General features: G+C 46.5%; 1 pseudogene; it reads left to right on the top strand.

Moving 5' to 3' along the window:
* The first annotated feature begins 970 nt into the window (after positions 1 to 970).
* Positions 971 to 1,087, top strand: LOC140388665 (5S ribosomal RNA; annotated as a pseudogene).
* Positions 1,088 to 6,207: the final 5,120 nt, after the last annotated feature.

The following is a 6,207-nucleotide window of genomic DNA, read 5'->3' as shown; positions in this document are numbered from 1 at the left end:
TAAGAGTCCAAGTCCGGGGTTGCCCCCAATAGCCGCTTTACTAATTCAGCATCATCCCAATTAGGCGCATACGCATTCACCAACACCACTGGAGTCTCCACTCGCATCACACCCCACACCCCCACCTCGGTCCTGCACTTCACTGGCCCCCATAAACCCTGTTTTCTTGCTCAACAATATGGCAATCCCCCTCTAATTCGGGTCAAACCCTGAGTAGAACTCTTGCCCCACCTGCCCCTTCCTCACCCTCATCTGATCTTTCACCTGGAGTTGCATCTCCTGTAAGAAAATCACCTCTGCTCTCAAACTCTTTGAGTGTGCAAATACCCGGGACTGTTTAACCAGCCCATTTAGTCCGCAGACATTCCATGTCACGATTGTCACCGGAGGCTTCTGGCTCTCCTCACCCTAGAGTCTGCTATCATCACTCATAGGCTCAACCCCCCATCCCCACTCTGAATGGGGCCCACCCAAGATGGTCCCCCCGCACCATCCATGACCAAACTCATCCTCCATTACTACCATGTCGCCCCCCCCCTTCCTCCACAAAATGGAAACCATCGCAGCCCCCCGCACATCACTTACATTCACTAGCGTACCTTGCTAGAATGGCAACTCCCACCTGAAGGTCCCACCCACACCCATCTGACATGCGCCCCCCTCCAAACCTCTACCCCGCCTTCCCCCCCATATAACGCACCCAACCTAAAGTGAGAAACATCATCTAAAAACTGCCCCCCTACAGAGCATTCTTGAACCGCCCCACCCTGATCCCCAACAACCCCTCATGCCCTGCATAATGCAGAATCAACAGAGTGCATTAAAACTAAACACTAAAGGGTGGCACTGTGGCTAGCACTGCTGCCTCACGGCGCTGAGGACCCGGGTTCGATCCTGGCCCGGGTCTCTGTCCGTGTGTAGTTTAATTCTCCCAGTGTCTGCGTGGGTCTCACCCCTACAACCCAAAGACTAGTATGGCCTACTAGTCTGCAAACGCCCAATCTCATCTGATCTTGGAAGCTAAGCAGACTCAGGCCTGGTTAGTACTTGGATGGAGACCACCTGGGAATACCAGGTGCAGTAGGAATGGGCAGCACGGTAGCACAGTGGCTTCACAGCTCCAGGGTCCCAGGTTCGATTCCCAGCTTGGGTCACTGTCCATGTGAAGTCTGCACGTTCTCCCCATGTCGGCGTGCGTTTCCTCCCACAGTCCAAAGATGTGCAGGTTAGGTGGATTGGCCATGCTAAATTGCCCTTAGTGTCCACAAAAGGTAAGGTGGAGATGTGGGGATGGGGTGGAGGTGTGGGTTTGGGTAGGGTGCTCTTTCCAAGGTCCGGTGCAGACTTGATGGGCCGAATGGCCTCCTTCTGCACTGTAAATTCTATGATTCTATGTGCAGAGTAGTTGGATTGGCCACGCTAAAGTTGTCCCTTAATTGGAAAAAAAGAATTGGCACTCTAAACATTTTGTTTTAACTTAAAAAAAAAACACTACCTCAACACCAAAGTAGTAATTAAACTTCAGTACAAAAATACCAAAATACAAAAAGTACCAACAATACAAAAAATATGAAAAACACAAAATAAAGGGTGGGGTGCAACCCCCCATCACCAACTTTTCCAAATCATCAAACAGAAACAGATCACGACTTTTGCTTAGATAACACTTCCACCCTAAATCTCCCTTCAGCCCTCCCCCAGCTTACATTCCTTAAAAGTCATTCACCTCCTCCTGCATCAGAAATAATACTCCCGGCCCTCAAAAGTTATCCAAAGTCCAGCTGGGAACAGCATCCCAAACCGAATCTGGTGCCATACAGCATTCTGTGGCCTTGTTGAACCCCGCTCGTCTCCTGGCCAGTTCCGCTCCAAAGTTTTAATAGATCTGTATTCGATTTCCTTCCCACTCATAATCCCGCCGCTCCCTGGCCCACCTCAATCTTTTATTAGTCCTGGAACTTGTGCATACGCACAATCACTGCCAGTGGCGGCTCCCCTGCTCCTGGCCTCAGCCTGAGGGGCATATGGGCCCGATCCACCTTCTTGCACAGCACCTTCTCTTCCATAAACCTGGCCAGCATCCTTGCAATAGCCCATTGCACTCGTTCTCTCCACACACTCCAATGGCCCACCATCTACATGATTTTGCCACCTGGACCTATTTCCATGGTCCTCCGCCTTTGCTTGCAGCGTCTTACACATGTCCCCCAGATCGCTATCTCTGGCTCCAGTGTCACAATCCGATCACTCTGGTCTGACACCACCTTCTCCTCCTCCTGGATCCTTGCCCCATGCACCTCGAGGCTCTATTCCACCCATTCCAAGACCCGTGAAGAGGTGCCAATGCCCCCTCAATCGCCTTTGACCAGTCATTCTGCGTTTCCTTACGCTGCTGCCAAAAGCCGTCCTTAATGAAGCTCATCAACTGCTCCATTTGCAGCTTTCCAGTTGACGACGACCCATCCCAGTCCACCATTTTTTTAATTGATGCTGAGCCATGAGTGCCCTCCAACTCCTTAGCCAGGGCTCACACAGTCTTCTGTCGAGTTTGGTAATCTGTAGGCATGTCCACCCTGGGGGGGGGGAGGGGGGGGGGAGAATCTATCCCCTTCCACTCTCTGCACAACTTTTCCACTGAAATTCCTCAAAGTTCGGGTAAAAGGGGCCAAAACCAACTCCTTCAAGCAGGAGTCACCCTGTGCAACCCACTCACTCCACGGAAGTCCCAACGACTTGGTCTTTGAAAGAGCTACTCAAATAGTCCCACTTCTCTACCCTTTTGCCATAGTTCTATAACGTTTTCTCCTTTTAAACACTTATTCAAGCCTTATTTGAAAGTTGCTATTGAATATTGCATCACTGTAGTGTTCAATTGTTCTGTGTTTGATTATGTGAGTCCGTTTACAGTTGTGCTCAATTTACTTAATTGGTTAAACCTGGGTGTGGACTTAGGGAAAAATAAACAAAGTTGTGGAAGGAGCTGGAAGCTAGACTGGAGCACGGAATAGACATTTTACTGTACTGTAAATAAAATCTGTTACACACAGAGGCTGGTTTTCCGGCCGTATCCGCTAGCGAGATAAGAACATAAGAACTAGGAGCAGGAGTAGGCCACCTGGCCCCTCGAGCCTGCTCCGCCATTCAATGAGATCATAGCTGATCTTTTGTGGACTCAGCTCCACTTTCCGGCCCGAACACCATAACCCTTAATTCTTCAAAAAATTATCTATCTTGATCTTAAAAACATTTAATGAAGGAGCCTCAACTGCTTTACTGGGCAAGCAATTCCACAGATTCACAACCCTTTGGGTGAAGATGTTCCTCCTAAACTCAGTCCTAAATCTACTTCCCCTTATTTTGAGGCTATGCCCCCTAGTTCTGCTTTCACACGCCAGTGGAAACAACCTGCCCGCATCTATCCTATCTATTCCCTTCATAATTTTATATGTTTCTATAAGATCCCCCCCTCATCCTTCTAAATTCCAACGAGTACAGTCCCAGTATACTCAACCTCTCCTTGTAATCCAACCCCTTCAGCTCTGGAATAACCTAGTGAATCTCCTCTGCACACCCTCCAGCGCCAGTACGTCCTTTCTCATGTAAGGAGACCAAAACTGAACATAAAACTCCAGGTGTTGCCTCACTAACACCTTATACAATTGCAGCATAACCTCCCTAGTCTTAAACTCCATTCCTTTGGCAATGAAGGACCAAATTCCATTTGCCTTCTTAATCACCTGTTCCACTTGTAAACCAACTTTTTGCAACTCATGCACTAGCACACCCAGGTCTCTCTGCACAGCAGCATGTTTTAATATTTTATCATTTAAATAATAATCCCTTTTGCTGTTCTTCCTACTGGTCCTGCCGATGGCGAACTCCCACCACAGGAAGCCCCATTGACAATGGTAGGATCAGAAGATCCTGCCAACGACCTATTGCAGGCCATCTCCATTGCCATGAAACTTGCCATTGGGGGTGGAAAATCCCACCCATAGAAAATAGTGTCATCTCTGCATATGCTTAGTGTAAAATATACAGACATTACTCTTTCAGATACTGCAATACAGATCAGAACAATTCATTAAGTAAATATTTTTTATCTTCTCATTCTTTTGCCAATCCCCTTAAATGTGTCTCTGTTCACCAGCAATTCGGCCACTGGAAAATGTTCCTTCTTCTTCACTCAAGGTCATGATTTTGAGTGAAGAAGAAGGGACATTTTGGACATCAAATATCCCCCTAACCCTCTCAAGGGTGCCAATCAGTTTCTCTAGTCTTGCCATGTAACTGAGTCTTTCATTCCTGATACCATTCTAGGAAATCTCTTCTGCACCCTGTCTATTATTAAGGAGTAGTGGCCCTAACGCTGATCCATGTGGTCACCACTGCACATTTCCAGCCAATCTGACAATCAACTGTTCATCACAACTATCTGTTTTTTCTTAATTAGCTAATACTGCACCACACAGCTCAGCTACTGACCTTTTCATCCCAATGTATAGGTATTTTGGCATTGGATCTGTTAGCGGTCTGAGATGCAACTTCAGTATTCACAATGCCTTCTGTTCACTGTCCCCGACAGTGAGACATTAACAGCGGCCTTGTAGTGTTGCCAGTAATTATACCTTGTGTCAGACATGTGAAGTGATTTAAATCCCATATTTTCATCACAGACAAGGAAGGAAAGGCCAGATCTCAAGTGCCACTGAAAAGGAAGACCAGTCAGAGCTGCAATTTTTACCATTGCTCCTACCAATACTTAGCACTCGCACAAAAATGCACACTATCAGAAGTAAACAATGATTTAGTACAGCAATCCCACCTTGGCACTGACAAGTGAGGGACAGCAGTGAGAATAAACAGCCATTCCCTCAGAAACCTTTAGATCCTATGTGGTTATTTAGGGGATACAGACTTCAATGTCTGTGCAGTAAAACAGAGGCTGGAATTTGTGAATACGTAGAGTGTTTACCAGTCACTGGGAAATGTAAACATTTCGAGAGTTGGCATCTCTTTGTTGGAGATGCAGTGACTCTTACAGTGAAGTTAGCGTTGATATTTAGTTTTAGGGAATTCATGAATGCTGAATTACTGACACATTACATTTCCATGGAGCAAATCACTGCATCTGTGGCACTTGCTGAGATTACCATTTTAAATGTATACAACAGCTGGAATGGTGTCATTGTTCAGGACAATGCAATTGTTGCTGTGGAGTCTCAGATTGAAGCAAGACACCACGGTCAGATTTATGTGTGGCAACAAGAAGTATTTATATAGCACCTTCAATGTAATAAACCATTCGAAGGTGCTTCACAGGAGTATTATAAAACAAAGTATGACATTGAGCAATATTGGGGCAGATCACCAAAGTTTGATCAAAGAGGTCAATTATAATGAGTATCTTAGAGGAGGAAAGTGAAAAAGAGGGGCAGAGAGATGTAAGCAGTTTGGTCAAAGAGGTCAATTTTAAGGAGTATCTTAGAGCAGGAAAGAGAAAGGGGCAGAGAGATATAAGGAGAGCTTGGAGCCAAGGAAACTGAAGACACAGCCACCAATGATTGAGTGGTTAAATCAGGAAAACACAAGAGGTCAGAATTAGAAGAGTAGGGATATCTCAGAGCTTTGTGGAGTTGGAGATTACAGAAGCACCAGAGTAATCAGTTGTGCCATTGTTTACTATCTCTCTGCTCCTCAGTGTGAGCTCTGCACAATGACCAACACACGCCCCACAAGTTTATGCAGGAATCCATTTAGTGATTCACAGCAATGCCACTCATGTGGCCTCTCACCCAAGTACGTCACTCGGCACAGATGCCACAATGATCCTATAGAATTTTCTGTGGCCTCAGGATATCCCAAAGTTTCAGCCACATTCTGGAGTACGTTTTTTTTGGAAGAGTGGTACAGTAGCATAGTGGTTAGCACTGTTGCTTCACAGGGCCAGGGACCTGGGTTTGATTCCCGGCTTGAGTCACTGTCTGTCTGGAGACTGCATGTTCTCCTTGTGTTAGCGTGGGTTTCCTCTGGGTGCTCCGGTTTCCTCCCACAAGTCTCGAAAGACGTGCTTGTTAGATGAATTGGACATTCTGAATTCTCCCTCAGTGTACCCAAACAGGCGCCGGAGTGTGGCGACTAGGGGATTCTCACAGTAACTTCATTGCAGTGTTAATGTAAGCCTACTTGTGACACTAATAAAGATTA

The sequence above is a fragment of the Scyliorhinus torazame genome, chromosome 13 (assembly GCF_047496885.1).
Source record: "Scyliorhinus torazame isolate Kashiwa2021f chromosome 13, sScyTor2.1, whole genome shotgun sequence".
In the NCBI taxonomy this organism is placed as follows: Eukaryota; Metazoa; Chordata; class Chondrichthyes; order Carcharhiniformes; family Scyliorhinidae; genus Scyliorhinus; species Scyliorhinus torazame.
Note: the sequence above shows the minus strand (reverse complement) of the source record. Positions and strands in the feature narration are given on the sequence as shown.